Here is a 19,501-nt window from a genome sequence, read left to right on the forward strand (position 1 = left end):
GATGTCGGCCCTACTGCCGACGCTGTCGTGGTTCTAAGCCTGACAGTAGAATGGGGGTAAGTATGAGGAGGCAAGATCCTAGCTATGGCGAAGTTGTACACGCGAGTTTTACGAGTTCAAGCCCTTCTCGGAGGAAGTAACAGCCCTACGTCTCGGAGCCCGGAGGCGGTCGAATGAATTATGCGTGTGTGTGTGTGTGTGTGTGTGTTACAGGGGGTGCAAACCCTTGTGCCTGTGGATGGGGGTGGCTTATATAGAGTGCGCCAGGACCCAGCCAGCCCACGTTACAAGGGGTTTAAGGTACATCAAGAGGGGAGGCGTTACTGGTAACGCTAGTAATAAAGAGACATAATGACCATTAAATCTACGAAGTAAACGTCCGACTGTTGCAGCGCGGAGTGGCTTTAGCTCTTCTGGCTGTCGACTGACGGTCTTCATGGTCGAGTGACTCCGAGTCTTCCGAGTGGAATTCTTCATGGTCGAGTGGATGATGACATCTCATCGAATGCTTCTGGCTTTAAGGTGGTGTCCTAGGGGAGGGTGTCTAGGCCAGGCCTATGACCCTACCCTAGGTACATAGCTTCATCATTAGCCCCCGAATGGTTCAGGGTTCGAGTGGAGAAGGAGTTGAGAATCCTTTCGACTCAATATTTGTGCTTCGGAAGTGCCTTACTGGGATCAAATGAACATTCATGAAGACTTCAACTTCTTGTTCAGTCGCCTTGATCCATTCTTGGTTTTGTCGAGTGAACTTTCATCGTCAAGCTTTGAGTGTTGATATGAAAAAAAAACTTCCGTCTGACGGATTGCTCTGCTGTCCGCGGATCTCGCGGGATTCGAATTTCGGGAAGCGCGCGGGGAGGAGGAAGCCGCAGTAAACGGGACGGATTAGGCAGGGCGCCTCGATCCCCACGCCACCTTTTTCGCCACGTATCGCATGTGCGACTGTTGCGGGATTTGATCGGATCGCCTGGGCCCACAAGTCAGCCACTCGGAAGTGACCTCATATAAGGCGTCGGACGGGGGTTTTCGCACAGCGCGTTCCCATTCTTCTCCTTCCTCCGCTTTCTCCACCGCATCTGCCTCCACTCTCGGTGCCGTCGCTCCGTTTGAGCCCGGTCTGCTGCAATGGGGAAGGAGAAGACAGTGGCATTGGAGCGCGCGAAGAAAGCGACGGCGAAGGCGAAGGGGAAGAAGACCAGCCGGGGCGGATCTTCGTCGAGGTCTGGCCTGCTGCCCGGCTGGATCCAGGGCGAGTGGATACGCTCGGCGATCCGTCAAGACGACATCGACGATCTGGTCGAGGGGGGACTGATCCCCCATGAATCGGCACGGCTCCCGGGGGACGAGACCGAACCGCGGCCGCAGGAGGGTGAGTGCGTTCTCCTCGCTACTCACGTCGACCGCGGGTTTTCTTTGCCTCCCCATCCTTTCTTTCGGGGTTTCTTGAAATTCTTTGGGGCGCAACTCCACCACTTTTCCCCAAACACCATCGTGTATCTTGCTGCCTTCGTGTCTATGTGCGAGAACTTCCTGGGTTGTCGACCACACTGGGGTCTATTCAAGCACATATTCACGTGTCATTCTCAGTCGGTCAAGAAGGCCACCCCGAGTGACGAAAGGACGCATGTGATCCAGATGTGCGGGGGTCTTGGAATTCAGATGAGGGGTAAAAGCTCTTTCCCAGCCATGATCCTTCCCGAGTCGGTCCGAGGGTGGCAGTCGACCTGGTTCTACTGCAAGGACCAGCCGACCCCAGGACAGTCGACTGGACTTCCCCCCTTTTCCATGGCCCGAGTGGAGAAGCCCTCCGCCTTGAAAGTGACCCCAGAGGAGAAGGCACAGGTGAAGGTGTTGGTCGAGCAAGTACTTCAGCTTGTCCGTGATGGGGTAACCGGCATGAATCCATTGGAGGTCTTCCTCAGGCGACGCATTAACCGCTTCAAGCTCGTGACCATCCTATGTGGATGTATTCGGGCACTGACGACACCACTCAGATCCATCCAGAGGAAGTCGATGAAGCTACGTTGGAGGGGTGGCTGAGGGGTATTACTGGCAACAAAGATAACCCTAGGGGATCCAGGAGGATCCCTCCACTCAACAACACGTACGAAACAGACAAGGTACGACTCCAAATGGTCGAGTGTCTTCTTGATTTATCAAGTAACTGTTTGCTGTCACCCGACTGATTTCTGTCTTGATTGTTGTCTTCCAGGCCCTGACTGAGATGTACTCGATGCCCAACAGAGAGCAGGAGAAGGATTCGGAGGGCGAGGCGAGCGGAGGCGAGAGCGGCGAGTGGCATTCTGATGGTGAAGGGGATGAGGAGAGCTCCGACCTGAGTGATGAAGAAGAGGTCGACTCACCTCCCCGTAGGGAAAGGCGATCCAAGCTCACTCACGATCCCGCAAGCGCCCGCGACAAGGCAACCGTTCAAACTAGGCAGTCGTCAAAGCGTCCTCGGACGTCTTCTCCGGCGCCGACTGAAAAGGCTCCGAAACAATCCAAGGTCGTATCGCAGAAGACCCGAAAGGCGCTGCCCAAAATCAAAATTGACATCCCTGTTGCCTCTGCATAAGTGTCCTGTCTTTAGTTTTACCCGAAATCCTGCGTTGTCTATTTTTCCTTGGTTTGACCGAATGAATCTTGAAACTAGTAGTGCCGCTACTTTTGGGACCTCTGCTTACAAAAACGAGGATGAGGACATGGAAGATGCGGTCACCTCCAACCCAGGTATAATCTTTGTGATCTTTTCTTTGCTTTGTCGACTGAACTGCGGTACAACCAACAAGGATGAATTTTTGGGACTGCTCTTTTTACAGCTCCTCTCAACGTCATTGATCTTCCCGACGACGACGAGGACGAACCACAGAGGCCCTTGGGGAGAAGAAATAGGAAAACGTCCGCTGGCACGACGCCTCAGTCGACGACGGTGGCGGAGCCGGTAATTCAGGACGCCGGCGATGCCAATCGGACTTCCGTCTCCTTCGCCATACCACTTTCGAGTGCTCAGCCCTCAGCGTCAGCCGTGCAGACTCCCCCCGATCCACCTTCACTTTTTGCTGCACATCACGTCCAAGAGGACCAGGTGGGTGCTGCCAAAGAGGCTATACGCCAGGCGGGCATCATGATGGAGAAGATGAAGATGGTGCGGGAGGCCAGCCAAGCTGCTTATGACGCCACCTCCGCTCTCCAGAGCAACGTCCAGGTTAGCAGATTGCCGACTCACTCTTTTAGCTTGTTTCGTTAGGATATGCTACCTGAAAACTCTTTTCAAGGAATCTTTTCATCTGTCTGCGCTTCGCATCTGTACACCCACTGGGTGTTTTGATTTGCCACTGAGCAAACTTGTATCTTAGGTCAACTAGAATGTGTCGATTGAACTAGTGGGGGCACGCTGAGTGCACCCACTGGGTGTAGTCCCCGAGACCATAGTTGACTGCGGGTAGTCGACTGTGGTCTGAGAAGCTAAATTTTCCACTCGGTCTGGACGGACCATGTCGAGTGGAATCCGAACCAGTGGGGGCATGCTAAGTGCACCCGCTGGGTGTAGTCCCTGAGACCGTGGTCGACTGCGGGCAGTCGACTATGGTCTTAGATCCCCTTCTCTCTCTTTTTTTTACACTCGGCCTGGGCAGACCACGTCGAGTGGAAACTGGACCAGTGGGGGCACGCTAAGTGCACCCACTGGGTGTAGTCCCCGAGACTGTGGTTGACTGCGGGCAGTCGACTACGGTCTGAAAACAAACTAATCTTTATCGGACCATTGTTCTGAAGTAACTATTTCCATCCGTCGATTGACTGTCTCTTGCTTACAGAAATCTTGTGAACTTGGAGTTCGTTTTGCTGAATTGGAGAAAAAACAGATTCAGCTCAACCACGATCTGGAACTGTCCAAGACAAATCTGCAGAAGGCCAAGGACGAAGCTACTGGTAAGAGAAAAGTTGCTGACTGACTTGTCTCTGGGCCGGATTTTATTTTGCTTTTTCTGAACCGAGTGTTGCTTATTTTTCAGAGAAAATGAATCAAGCTCTGGCGAGGAAAGACCAAGATCTTGCGGCCGCACAGAAAGCAGCTGACGAGAAAACTGCACTCGCCGAACAGAAGCTAGCTTCAGTCGGCAAACTGGAGGAAGAAAACACAGGCTGAAAACTGCTCTTGATGAAGCCAATAAGGAAGCAACTCGCCTGAAGAAGGACAAGAAAAATCTGAACGAGAAGATGGAAGGCATTGCTTGCAAGAGGGACAATCTGGAGAACTATCTGGGAGGTCTTGCAAAGAAGTTGTTCGTCATGCTTGAAGGTTTTTTCTTTGACCCGACTGACTTGTTACTGTCAACTCGACATACAACCACTGACTCATCCTTGAATTGCGCATGCAGAATTTTGCCGGAACTTCGAGGAAGAGACCGGGCGAGTTGAAACAAGCTTGGACCCCATCAACTCTCCAGTGAAGGATGAGGCTGCCATGAACGTACTCCGACTGGAATCTCGCGTTGCTGGTGTTGTTGACTATCTTGCTCGACTGAAGGTTGCGGTGTCGCGGATCGACACAGCACTCTGGCCAGGGGCGACGCTCCAGAATGACCTCGAGTCTCTGATGACTCGACTTCATGAGGTTCCCGGTCGAGTGCAGGAATGGAAGAAGTCTTCTGCTCGGTGCGGTGCCGATGTGGCTCTGTCCTTGGTTTGTGTCCACTGCAAGGAAGCGCGAGAAGAGAAGCTAGCAGCGATCAAGGTTGCCAACACCAAGAAGCATGACTTCCAATCTTTCATGGAGACCTTCATTGCTTCTGCCACTCGGATTGCCGACGGAATCGACCTGGACGAATTCGTCGAGCCTGCCAGCCCTCCTCCTGCGGAGTGAACAAACTTTTATGCCCCACCTTAAATTCGCCTCGGAATGCCGAGTGATTTTGTAACCGTTAAACTCCTCCGGGCTTGATGCCCGAGTACTTTAATCCGTGGTCGGGACCTTAGGATTTATCTGACTTTGGTTTATCTCCGAATATGCTTGTGCTTGTCTTTGAGTGGAACTTGTTCTTCACTCAGAATATTTTTTTTGTACTTGAGATGCAACTCTGGGGAAGAAGTTCCAGTCGACCTGCACCTCGTCGTCCTTGCGGATGAGGATGGAGCGCACGTTATACTTGTGGTGCAGCTTCTAAGGAGAAGGTTGCAGTCAACCTGCGCCTCGTCGTCCTTGCAGATAAGGATGGAGCGCACGTTATACTTGTGGCGCAGCTCTGAGGAGAAGGTTGCAGTCGACCTGCGCCTCATCTGTAACACCCGGATGATTAAGCAACAGTGATCACCTCGGTTACTGTGGCTAACCTCACGTTGATTCGAACCCGGTCTACAAATAAATTCGAAACAAAACCAAAAAAAAAGGGTTTCAAAAACTAAAACTAAAATGTTCGGGGGTTGTCTAAAATAGCAAACCTAATTATGGTGGGGTGCACAAAATTTTGTAAAATGTTTTGGCATTTTAATTAAACTAAAACAGAAAGCAGAAAAAGAAAAATAATAAAAGAAAAGAAAGGAAGAAGAAAAGGGGAGGGAACCTCCCCTGGCCCATCTGGGCCAGCCCTTCCCCCGGCCCAGCCAGCCCCCCCGAAGCCCCACCCCACCTGGCCCCTGGCCTGGCCCAACTCCCCCCCCTGGGCCGGCCCAACCGGCGCCCCCACTTACCCCCCCCCCCCCCGGCCGAACCCTAGCCGCCCCACCTCACTCGCCCCCCCCCGCCCCGATCCCCTTTCCCCTGCCCCCGCCCCGATCCAGATCGGGGGCGAGACCCCCGTCGCACCCCTCGTCGCCGGCGGCCCCCGCCGCCCCAACCGGTCGCCTCCACACCCCCTCCTCCCCTCCGTCGCCCCCACACGCGGGGCACCCGCCACCGCGGGGTCAACCCCGGCCTCCCCCGCCTCACCGGACGCCCTCCCCGACGCCGGCGCACGCCTCCCCGCCCTCCTCCTCGCCGGTCGTCCTCGACCTCCCCCGAGCCCACCGGCCGAGCCCCTGCCTCCCCCTGTGAGGCTTCCCTCTCACCCCCTCTCTTCCCCCTCCCCCGTCGGCGACGGTTCCGGCCTCCGCGCCGCACCGACGCCCCCCTCCGGCTCCCTCCCGCTCGTCGCCGTGGCCCCCGACCGGCCCCGTCGCCGGCTCGGCCCCCCCGCGGCTGCGCACCGACGCGCCACACCCCCCCCCGATCCCTCTCCTTCCTCCCCCCTGCCGGATCCGGCCGCCGTGGCCCCGAACGGCCCGGCCACCGCGTGGCTCCCTCTTCCCCCTTCCTCCCCTCCGACGGCGACCCCCTCGCCGGCGCCCTAGCGGCGCCCCCGAGCCCCTCACTTCCCCCCCCCCCGTTCGGCGCCTCGCCGCCCCCCCCCCCCCGACCGAGGCCTCGATCCCCCCCCCCCGCGCACGACGCTCGGCCCCGGCCCGAGCCCCCACCCCGTTCGCCCTCCCCGACTCGCCGGCGTCGCTCGCCGCCGGCGGCCGCGTCGTGGCCTCGGCCGCGCCGGCCCTGTGCCTCGGGCGCCCCCGATCCGCCCCTGGGTCGCGCCCCGACCGGCCCTGGTTCGTGCCCGATTCGGGCAACGCCCGCGTCGCCCGCACCCACCGCCCGTTTGGCCTCAGGCCACTGACGTGGGGGCCCCCACCCCACCCCCAAATTAAAAAAAAACAAAAACAAAGAACGTTTTAAATAAAAACAGAAGCTAAAATGGAAATAGAAATGAATTAAATTAATTAGCTAAATAATTAATTAATTAATTAATTAAGCAATTAATTAATCTAGTTAATTCCGGATTAATTAACCCTAATCATTAGTTAAACTAATTGGGTAATTAATTAAACTAATTAATTCTGAATTAATTAACACTAATCATTAATTAACTTAATTAACTAAGGTTAGTTAAACTTTGATTAGGTTAATAAGTTAATAGTGAATGACATGCGGGACCCACCTGTCCGGGTTGACTTAGTCAACCCTGTTGACTGATGATGTCAGCATGACATCATGCTGATGTCATAAATGCAATTTCGAAATTAATTAAATAATTAATTAAATTCCTGAAATTAATAAAATCTTTTAAAAATCATATCTTTTAATCCGTAATCCGGATTAAAATATTTTCAACATGAAAGTTGCTCAGAACGACGAGACGATTCCGGATACGCAGTCCGTTCGTCCACCACACCCCCCTAACCTATCGAACCCGCAACTTTCCCCCTCCGGCTCCTCTGCCCGAAAACACGAAACACCGGGAATACTTTCCCGGATGATTCCCCCTTGACCAGTACCACCTTATACCACGTTAGGGCACGCTTAGCATCGCTTCTTGACATGTCATGCATCGATATGCATCTGTTTACTTGGTATTCATTGTTTCTTCCCCCTCTTCTCTCCGGTAGACTACGAGACCGACGCTGCTGCTGCCCAGTTCGACTACGGAGTTGACGACCCCTCTCTCTTGCCAGAGCAACCAGGCAAGCCCCCCCCCTTGATCACCAGATATCGCCTATTCTCCTCTATACTGCTTGCATTAGAGTAGTGTAGCATGTTACTGCTTTCGTTAATCCTATTCTGATGCATAGCCTGACATTGTCGCTACATCTGTTGATACCTTACCTGCAATCCTAATTGCTTAGTATAGGATGCTAGTGTTTCATCATTGGCCCTACATTCTTGTCAGTCTGCCTTGCTATACCACGGGCCGTGATCACTTGGGAGGTGATCACGGGTATATACTATACATACATACATACTACACAGATGGCGACTAAAGTCGGGTCAGCTCGAAGAGTACCCGCGAGTGATTCACGGATTGGGGGCTGAAAGGACCTTTGTCCCGACGGCCCTCTGTGTGGATCTTTGTGGCGGAGCGACAGGGCAGGTTGAGACCGCCTAGGAGAGAGGTGGGCCTGGCCCTGTTCGGCGTTCGCGGACACTTAACACGCTTAACGAGATCTTGGTATTTGATCTGAGTCTGGCTACGAGCCTATACGCACTAACCATCTACGTGGGAGTAGTTATGGGTATCCCGACGTCGTGGTATCAGCCGAAGCACTTCAGACGTCAGCGACGGAGCGGCGCGCGCCGAATTGGACTGGAACGCCACTAGGCTAGGTCTGCTTTCGGCCGCCCACGCAACGTGCAGGTGTGCTCAGGGCGATGGGCCCAGACCCCTGCGCGCTTAGGTTTAGACCGGCGTGCTGGCCTCTCTGTTGTGCCTAGGTGGGGCTGCGACGTGTTGATCTTCCGCGGCCGGGCATGACCCAGGAAAGTGTGTCCGGCCAAATGGGATCGAGCGTGTTGGGCTATGTGGTGCACCCCTGCAGGGAAGTTAATCTATTCGAATAGCCGTGATCTTCGGTAACAGGACGACTTGGAGTTGTACCTTGACCTTATGACAACTAGAACCGGACACTTAATAAAACACACCCTTCCCAGTGCCAGATACAACCGGTGGTCGCCCTACCTCAGGGATATGAGGAGGGGATCGCCGGGTAGGATTATGCTATGAGATGTTACTTGGAGATGCTACTTGGAGGACGTCGACCTACCCTCTTCTGCCTGTTGCAAGACGAAGGTGACCAGAAGCGTAGTCTTCGATAAGACTAGCTATCCCCCTCTTATTCTGGCATTCTGCAGTTCAGTCCACTAATATGGCCTCCTTACACATATACCCATGCATATGTAGTGTAGTTCCTTGCTTGCGAGTACTTTGGATGAGTACTCACGGTTGCTTTCTCCCCCCTTTTTTCCCCTTTCCTTTCTTTCTGGTTGTCGCAACCAGATGCTGGAGTCCAGGAGCCAGACGCCACCGTCGACGACGACCCCTACTACACTGGAGGTGCCTACTACTACGTGCTGCCCGCTGATGACGACCTGGAGTAGTTTAGGAGGATCCCAGGCAGGAGGCCTGCGCCTCTTTCGATCTGTATCCCAGTTTGTGCTAGCCTTCTTAAGGCAAACTTGTTTAACTTATGTCTGTACTCAGATATTGTTGCTTCCGCTGACTCGTCTATGATCGAGCACTTGTATTCGAGCCCTTGAGGCCCCTGGCTTGTATTATGATGCTTGTATGACTTATTTTATTTGTAGAGTTGTGTTGTGATATCTTCCCGTGAGTCCCTGATCTTGATCGTACACATTTGCGTGCATGATTAGTGTACGATTGAATCGGGGGCGTCACATCATCGTCCTTGCGGATAAGGATGGTCCGCACATTGTATTTGTGGCGCAGCTCTGAGGAGAAGGTTGCAGTCGACCTGCACCTCGTCGTCCTTGCGGATAAGGATGGAGCGCACATTATACTTGTGGCGTAGCTCCGAGGAGAAGGTTGCAGTCGACCTGCACCTCATCGTCCTTGCGGATAGGGATGTGTTTCAAACTTAGGCGAGTACTGAACTGCAGCTAAGCCCCCGAGTGAGAGGCTTGCTCACCACTCGGTAGGATTTTTCAAACTTAGGCGAGTACTGGACTGCAGCTAAGCCCCAGAGTGGGAGGGTTGCTCACCACTCGGTAGGATTTTTCAAACTTAGGCGAGTACTGGACTGTAGCTAAGCCCCCGAGTGGGAGGGTTGCTCACCACTCGGTAGGATTTTTCAAACTTAGATGAGTACTGGACTGCAACTAAGCCCCCGAGTGGGAGGGTTGCTCACCACTCGGTAGGATTTTTGAAACTTAGGCGAGTACTGGACTGCAGCTAAGCCCCCGAGTGAGAGGCTTGCTCACCACTCGGTAGGATTTTTCGAACTTAGGCGAGTACTGGACTGCAGCTAAGCCCCTGAGTGAGAGGCTTGCTCACCACTCGGTAGGATTTTTCAAACTTAGGCGAGTACTGGACTGTAGCTAAGCCCCCGAGTGGGAGGGTTGCTCACCACTCGGTAGGATTTTTCAAACTTAGGCGAGTACTGCACTGCAGCTAAGCCCCCGAGTGGGAGGGTGGATCACCACTCGGTAGGATTTTTCAAACTTAGGCGAGTATTGGACTGCAGCTAAGCCCCCAAGTGGGAGGGTTGCTCACCACTCGGTAGGATTTTTCAAACTTATGCGAGTACTGGACTGCAGCTAAGCCCCCGAGTGGGAGGGTTGCTCACCACTCGGTAGGACTTTTCAAACTTAGGCGAGTACTGGACTGCAGCTAAGACCCCGAGTGAGAGGCTTGCTCACCACTCGGTAGGATTTTCTAAACTTAGGCGAAACGGATTCGCGGCTAAGCCCCCGAGTGAGAGGCTTGCTCACCACTCGGTAGGATTTTATAAACTTCGGCGAAACGGACTCGCGGCTAAGACCCCGAGTGAGAGGCTTGCTCACCACTCAGTAGAGTTTTATAAACTTAGGCGAAACGGATTCGCGGCTAAGCCCCCGAGTGAGAGGCTTGCTCACCACTCGGTAGGATTTTATAAACTTAGGCGAAATGGATTCGCAGCTAAGCCCCCGAGTGAGAGGCTTGCTCACCACTCGGTAGGATTTTATAAACTTAGGCGAAACGGATTCGTGGCTAAGCCACCCGCTAGGGGATTTCAGATACAAATATAAGCAACGACAATCATTTTAGAAGACTGTAAAGCTCTTGTCTTTAATAAACAAACTACAAAGGTATTTATTATTACATCTCAACGGAATGAGTGCTTAAGTATGAAAGGGGCGGAGCAGCTCCGCATTCCAAGCGCGCGGCTCGTCTTTCTTGTGCTCGACATTGTAGAGGTGGTACGCTCCGTTGTGGAGCACTCTGGTGACAATGAAGGGACCTTCCCAGGCAGGAGCGAGCTTGTGTGGTTTCTGCTGATCCACTCGGAGAACCAGGTCTCCCTCTTGAAATGCCCGACCCTCACGTTTCTGGCGTGGAATTGATGCAAGTCTTGCTAATAGATGGTCGACCGGATTAGGGCCATCTCCCTTTCCTCTTCCAGGAGATCAACTGCATCTTGCCGTGCCTGTTCTGCTTCATCTTCTGAGAAAAGCTCAACTCGGGGTGCATTGTGAAGCAAGTCACTTGGAAGTACAGCTTCGGCTCCATAAACCAAGAAGAATGGAGTTCCGCCAGTCGACCGATTGGGACTTGTCCTCAGTCCCCACAGCAATGACGGAAGTTCATCGACCCACGCTCCTGCCGCGTGCTTGAGATCACGCATCAGTCGGGGTTTCAGCCCTTTGAGAATCATTCTGTTTGCTCTTTCAGCTTGTCCATTCGACTAGGGGTGGGCGACTGAAGCATAGTCGACTCGAGTGCCTTGGGAAGCACAGAAGGCTCTGAACTCATCAAAATCGAAGTTCGACCCGTTGTCAGTGATGATGCTGTGCGGAACACCATATCTGAATGTCAACTCTCTGATGAAGCTGACGGCAGTACTGGCTTCAAGAGTTTTGGAAGGCTTGGCTTCAATCCATTTGGTAAACTTGTCGACTGCTACAAGCACATGAGTGAAGCTGCTCCTACTAGTCCTCAGGGGTCTAACCATATCTAATCCCCAAACAACAAAGGGCCAAACGAGTGGAATGGTCTTCAGGGCTGATACAGGCTTGTGGGACATGTTGGAGTAAAACTGGCAGCCTTCACATTTGTCGACTATTTCTTTCGCCATTTCATTTGCTCACGGCCAATAAAATCCCGCTCGGTATGCTTTGGCCACAATGGTCCGAGAGGACGCATGGTGGCCACAGGTCCCCGAGTGGATGTCGTTGAGGATCACTCGACCTTCTTCTGGTGTTATGCATTTCTGGCTGACTCCGGTTACACTTTCTCTGAATAGCTGCCCTCTTATCACAGTAAAGGCTTTGGATCGACGGACGATCTGTCGGGCCTCCTCTTCATCCTCTGGGAGTTCCCTCCTAAGGATGTACGCAATGTATGGCACTGTCCAGACGGGAGTGATGACCAAAACTTCCATGATCAAATCGACCACGGCTGGAACTTCGACTTCAGTCGGATCTGTGGTACTCTTAGGCTGTGGGGGCTCTTTAGTGAAAGGATCTTCTTGAACTGAAGGTGTATGAATGTGTTCCAAAAACACGTTGCTGGGAATGGCTTCCCACTTGGAACCTATCTTTGCCAAATCATCAGCTGCCTGATTTTTCAGTCGAGGTATATGATGGAGCTCTAACCCCTCGAACTTCTTTTCCAACTTTCTCACTGCATTACAATAACCGGTCATAGCTGGGCTTCTAACGTCCCACTCCTTCATCACTTGATTGACCACTAAATCCGAGTCACCATAGACCATGAGGCGACGAACGCCGAGTGAAATGGCCATACGCAATCCATACAAAAGTGCTTCGTATTCAACTTCATTGTTGGAGGAGTCAAAGTGAATCTGGAGAACATAGCTGAGTTTGTCACCTCGGGGGGATACCAATACCACCCCAGCACCGGAACCATTCAGCATCTTGGAGCCATCAAAGAACATGGTCCAGTGTTCCGAGTGAATCTGGGTCGGCAGTTGCTGTTCAATCCACTCGGCGAGGAAATCTGCTATTGCTTGGGACTTGATAGCTTTCTTTGCCTCAAACTTGATATCTAAGGGAAGGAGTTCAATCGCCCATTTTGCCACTCGACCAGTTGCATCTCTGTTGTTCAAAATCTCTGATAATGGTGCGTCGCTGACGACTGTAATGGAGTGATCAGAGAAATAGTGTGCAACCTTCTTCGTGGTCATGTAAATCCCATAGACAAGCTTCTGATAATGCGGATATCTTTCCTTGGATGGAGTGAGGACTTCAGAAACATAGTACACTGGGCGCTGAACTTTATAGGCTTTCCCTTCTTCTTCCCGCTCGACCGTGAGTACTGTACTGACAACTTGTCCAATGGCTGCAATGTAAAGCAGTAAAGGCTCTTTGCTGATTGGGGCAGCGAGCACCGGCTGGGTGGAAAGCAGGGCTTTGAGCTCTGCAAATGCTGCATCAGCTTCAGGAGTCCACTCGAACTTGTCAGACTTTTTCATTAGTCGGTAAAGAGGCAATGCCTTTTCACCGAGGCGAGAGATGAATCGACTCAAGGCGGCCAAACAACCAGTAAGCTTCTGAACATCATGCACATGCACATGGCGTTTCATTCGGAGGATGGCACCAACTTTCTCTGGGTTAGCATCGATCCCTCATTCGGAAACAAGGAAACCGAGTAAATTTCCGCCAGGAACTCCGAATGTGCACTTTGATGGATTAAGCTTGATATCATACCTTCTGAGGTTGGCAAAAGTCTCAGCAAGGTCAGCCAGCAGGTCGGAACCCTCACGTGACTTGACCACGATGTCATCCATGTATGCTTCCACATTCCGATTTGAGTGAGCAAACACTTCTGAATCATCCTCATGAATGTGGCTCCGGCGTTCTTCAGGCCGAATGGCATGGTGACATAACAGAAGCATTTGAATGGAGTGATGAAAGCTGTTTTTATCTCATCGGGTCCATATAGTCGGATCTGATGGTACCCGGAATAGGCGTCTAGAAAAGACAGTCGCTCACACCCTGCAGTCGAGTCGACTATTAGGTCGATGCGGGGGAGAGGAAAATGATCTTTCGGGCAGGCCCAATTGATATGCTTGAAGTCAATGCACATGTGAAGTGAGTCGTCCTTCTTTGGGACCATGACAACATTGGCAAGCCACTCGGAGTGGTAAATCTCTCGGATGAACTCAGCTGCCAGGAGCCAAGCCACTTCTTCACCAATTGCTTTTCTCTTCTGTACGGTGGACCGTCGAAGATGTTCCTTGACTGGTTTCACTTTCGGGTCGACTCGCAAACGGTGCTCAGCCAGCCCCCTGGGAACACCCGGCATGTCAGAAGGTTTCCATGCAAAGATGTCCCAGTTCTCACGGAGGAACTGGATGAGCGCTTCTTCCTATTTGCTGTCGAGTGTTGTTGAGATGTGAGTCGGAGCAACATTGGGATCGGTCGGGTGAATATGAATCGGCTTCGTTTCACCGGACGACTGAAATGCAGAGTCTATGGCAGGCTTCTTGGCTCGCAGCAAATCACTCGGATCTGCATTTTTCTGATACTCTTGCAATTCTACTACTGCCATTTGTGCATCGGCGATCTTTGAGCCCTTCTGGAAGCACTCTTCTGCCTTCTGCCGATTGCCAGTGATAGTGATCACTCCTCTGGGACCAGGCATCTTCAATTTGAGGTACACGTAACATGGTCGAGCCATAAAACGTGCATAAGCGGGCCTACCCAGAATAGCATGATAAGCACTCTGGAAATCCATGACTTCAAATGTCAACTTTTCCTTGCAGAAATTCTTGGAATCACCGAAAACCACGTCGAGGGCGATCTGGCCGAGTGATTCAGCCTTCTTGCCAGGTATAACCCCATGGAAACTCATAATGCTTTCACTAAGTTTGGACATCGAAATGCCCATCCCTTTCAAGGTTTCAACATAAAGGATATTCAGGCCACTCCCACCATCCATCAGCACCTTAGTCAGCCGAGTGCCTTCCACCACTGGGTCGACCACCAATGCTTGCCTCCCAGGGGTGGCTATGCGCGGTGGGTGATCAGACTGGTCGAATGTAATGGCAGTCTGAGACCACTTCAAATAACTGGGTGTCGCCGGAGCGACCATGTTCACTTCTCTGTTAATGACTTTCAGTCGACTTTTGCTCTCAACATCAGCAAAAATCATCAGAGTGGAATTGATGTTGGGGAAACCATCTTCTTCTTCTTCCTTATCCTCACCCTTGTCCGACTCATTTTCCTTCTCCTTGGGTTGTTTCTCTCGGAACTGCTGGATCAGGAGCCGACACTGTCGAGTGGTTTGTTTAGGGTAAATGAGATTACCCTCTTCATCTTTTTTGGAAAAAAGTCCATTTTACTACCCTAAATAAAGTTGGTGGTTCACTTTAACCCCTGATCTATTTTCTGCTCCTTTTAGCCCCCAAACAAAATCATACCGGACGAAATACCCCCCTGGCTGGTTTGTCTCCCCCTACTGCTGACGTGGCTCAAGTCAACGGTGGTTTTGACCTAGGTGGGGCCCACTTGTCAGGCACGGCTGAGATAGAGATGCCGCTTCGTTGGCCTCGCCGCTGCCCCCGCTCGGCCCCGACGCCGGCCGGCCGCCGGAGCGTCGCCGCCCGAGCCTAGGCCAGCCCTGCGTCGCCCTGCCCTTCTCCCTCCTCTTCCTCCCTGACTCTCCCGTCTCTCTCAAATTCCTCTCTCGCGCAGGAGCTTCTTCCGTCGGTCATGGCGCCGCCGCCGTCGATTAGCTCCGTCCGGCGACCTCCCAGCGACGCCACTGCCCGGGTCCGAACCCCATGTCCGGATCCATCCATTCCCGTCGTCCGCCAGCCTCCCCTGCCCGCCGACCGCAGTCGCCGTCGCCGTTAATAGCGCCATGGAGCCCTTCGCGCCGACGCTCGAATGCCAGGGCCGACCGCCTCGGAGCCACACGGCGCCGGTCATCCTTGCGGTGTCCTGCTACCTCCCCGCGTCCGGATCCATGCCCCTGCGCCGCCCCTCGCACGGATCCGGCGGGATCCGGCGAGTCCCGCCGCCGACATCCCGCATCGCGCCCAGCCCCATCCAGCTCCAGCACATGGCCACCTGACGAGGGGGACCCACCTCCAGGTCAAATACCACCTTTGACCGTGCCCACATCAGCTTCCGGTCTGGGCAAACCACTCAGGGTTTTTTTGTCCGGTATGGAATTGTTTAGGGGGGTAAAGGAACCAAAAAAAGGTCAGGGGGTAAAGTGAACAACCAACTTTATTCAGGGTAGTAAAATGGACTTTTTTCTCTTTTTTGGTGTGAATGTGGCATGGTAAATCCAACACATCATTTCCATCTTGATCTTTCACTTTCTTGGGATTCCACGGCCCTTTGGGCTTCCCTTTGAATTTTCCTTGAGTCACGGCCAAGGCTTCACCAGGAGCAGCTGGCTCAGCTTTGCGCTTCTGCTTCTGACTGGAATTCCCTCCTCCGGTTTCTTGGGCGACTGTTTTGTGCTTGCCGCTCCGGAGTCGGTCTTCCTCTTCACCATTAGTATACTTGGTGGCAATCTCCATCATCCGACTCAGAGACATATCCCCGGTCCGACCGAACTTCAGGTTCAATTCTCGATACTTGACACCTTCCTTGAAGGCACAAACTGCTTGGTGATCTGACACATTCTCCATTGTGTGGTGCAACATGATCCATCTCTGGATATAATCCCTCAAGGTTTCATTCGGTTTCTGCACACAGGATTGCAACTCTGTTAACCCTGCTGGTCGTTTGCATGTACCTTCAAAGGTTCTAACAAACACTCGGGCAAGTTCCTCCCAACTATATATGTTGCCAAGTGCTAACTGATTCAACCACGCTCTGGCCGAGCCCTCCAACATCAGAGGAAGGTGCTTCATGGCCACTTCATCATTGCCGCCGCCAATCTAAACAGCCACTCGGTAGTCCTCAAGCCAAGTGTTAGGCTTGGACTCACCAGTGAACTTGCTAACTCCAGTCGCCAACCTAAAGTTGGGAGGAATCACCGCAGCCCTGATGGCTCTGCTGAAACACTCTGGACCTGAGACATTCACTCTGCTGCCAGTCGGATAATCTCTATCATGACCTTCTCTGTGGGCTCTGTTCCTGTCAACCAGGCCCTGAACGAGAATAGATCTCGCATCAAAGCCCGGCTCTCGGGGGTCGACTGGAATTCTTCGCCCACCACTGTGAGGGCGTCTGTCATCGTGCTGTCGAGGCACGTATGACCCACTCCTCGGGGGAGGAGTGGGCACTCGACGACGATCATCATGGTCGAGTCGGTGATCATACTGCTCACGATTTCTGTACTGATCTCGCCGGTCTCCATGTCCCTCACGCCTCGGAGGCGATCTTGGGCTGTGAGCCGACTGAACTGTGTCTGCCATCACTGATCCGCTATGAATCCTATTCCGCGACTGAGATACTGCTGAGTTCTGCTCTCCTGTGGCCCGGAGTAAAGCCTGGATCTGCATCAAACCTCTGCCAGCTTCCGACTGGGAAGGCTGAATCGACTCTGCTATTCGGGCTGCAGCTGTGAGATTCTGAATCGGAGTTCGGTATACCTGGGTTGGAGGCGGAAAAAGTTGTCGTCGACTGGACTCAGGGATCCGCTGCCGAGCACGCTCGTCGAGTGCGTGCTGGAGGTTCTCCAATCGAGTGCGCTCAGCCAAGTTGGCCAGGCACGCATCCTCCAAGGCCCGGGCCTCGGGGGTTTCTCCGATGATAGGAGTGTGAAGTGCATCCATGTTACGGCGGCGAAGCTCTTCCCTCAGCTGCGAAGAAAGAGGCTCGGGGCGGTACTCTTCGTGAACACGCGACGGATCGCCACCACCATCGCCACCGTCGTCGCGGGGGAAGCCAGGAGGACTGCATGGTCCATTGAGCATCAAGACTTCCGCCGCGGGGTCACTGCTGTCGCACTCGGATGCGGTCTCGACGGAGCCAGTCAACAGGTCGAACAGGCCGTAGAGAGTTTCGTCGGGCTTGATTGCCGCAACTTGTGGGGTGACCGACTGGCGGGCCACCGCGTGCCTTACCCGCCGCTGAAGCCGCGACCTACCGGAACGCTTGCGCCGGCGAACAGCAAGGAGTGAGGACGCCACAGGAGCCGTCCGATACTGAGTCGACGACTGTCGAAGAAGGACGCCGCGGACGCACGCGCGAAAGTGCGTCGCCTCGCGGATGGGGAGCGTCCAAACATCGAGTGGAGCCTCTTGGAGCCAGGCGGAGTCATCGGCGACGAAGACGAGCACACCGAGACGGATCGCTCGGCCCTCAGCCAATCCACCGCGAGAAACCATGATGATGGGAATCGGAAAAATTGCAACTTCTCCAACAAGTCGCTAAGACACTTGCCCTACGGTGGGCGCCAAATGTCGTGGTTCTAAGCTCAGTAGAATGGGGGGTAGGTATGAGGAGGCAAGATCCTAGCTATGGCGAAGTTGTACATGCGAGTTTTACGAGTTCAGGCCCTTCTCGGAGGAAATAACAGCCCTACGTCTCGGAGCCCGGAGGCGGTCGACTGAATTATGTGTGTGTGTGTGTGTGTGTGTGTGTGTGTGTGTGTGTGTGTGTTACAGGGGGTGCGAACCCTTGTGCCTGTGGAGGGGGGTGGCTTATATAGTGTGCGCCAGGACCCAGCCAGCCCACGTTACAAGGGGTTTAAGGTACATCAAGAGGGGAGGCGTTATTGGTAACGCTAGTAAGAAAGAGACATAATGACCATTAAATCTACGAAGTAAACGTCCGACCATTGCAGCGCGGAGTGGCTTTAGCTCTTCTGGCTGTCGACTGACGGCATGGTCGAGTGTCTTCGAGTCTTCCGAGTGGAATTCTTCATGGTCGAGTGGATGATGACATCTCATTGAATGCTTCTGGCTTTAAGGTGGTGTCCTAGGGGAGGGCGTCTAGGCCAGGCCTATGACCCTACCCTAGGTACATAGCTTCATCAGACGCCACCACACCCGCAAGCTCCCATGACTACACCGGCCTCTACTTCGACTCCGAGCTGGACCAAGCTACTTTTCTACAAGCCATGAACAACTTTGCTGCACAAGGGAACTCAGGTACGGATTGGATTTTCGATTCTGGTGCTTCTCGTCATATGTCTGCATCGACTAATTTGCTTTCTTCTTGCACACCTTCGCCTTTTCCCTCCATTACTCTCGGTGATGGATCCTCTATTCCTATTTACTGTGTCGATCAGGTTCAAATCCAATCCCCAACTAAGCCTTTGCTTCTTCGTGATGTTCTTGTAGCTCCTGCTCTTATAAAAAATCTTATTTATGTTCGCCAAATCACTACTGATAATCATGTTTCTGTTGAGTTTGACCCCTTTGGTTTGTCTGTGAAGGACTACCCGACCAAGGCCGAGATCGCTCGATTCAATAGCTCCGGTGATTTATATTCTCTCCATGGTGCTCCGGTCGCTGCTCCTCCAACATCTATGGTGGCCTCTGTTGATCTGTTTCACCAACGTCTCGGCCATCCCAATAAAAATGTGTTATCCACACTTCTTAGTGAATTTTCAATACCTTGTAATAGAGATTCTCATATGTCAGTCGTGTTAATTAGGCAAACATGTTCGCCTTCCCTTTAGTTCCTCTCAATCCTCTAGTACTTTTCCTTTTTAATTACTTCATTGTGATCTCTGGACATCACCAATAGAAAGTGTATCTGGTTTTAAGTATTATCTCGTGATTCTTGATGATTTTACTCATTATGTTTGGACTTCTCCTTTACGAACCAAATCCGACGTTCATAATATATTCCTCAACTTTCAACGCTATGTCTCGGTCCACCTTTTCTCCCTATAAGATTCATACAATGTGATAATGGTCGTGAATTTGACAACTTTAAAAATCAAAATTTCTTTCTACAATATGGAATTCTCTTACGTTTCTCCTGTCCTTATACCTCCCCTCAAAACAGCAAAGCCAAGCGTTCTCTTCGTACTCTTAATGACATCATTCGCACTCTGCTTATTCAATCTTCTATGCCGTCGATGTTCTGGGCAGAGGCACTCCA

This window comes from Triticum aestivum, chromosome 3D (genome assembly GCF_018294505.1).
Source record: "Triticum aestivum cultivar Chinese Spring chromosome 3D, IWGSC CS RefSeq v2.1, whole genome shotgun sequence".
NCBI lineage: Eukaryota > Viridiplantae > Streptophyta > Magnoliopsida > Poales > Poaceae > Triticum > Triticum aestivum.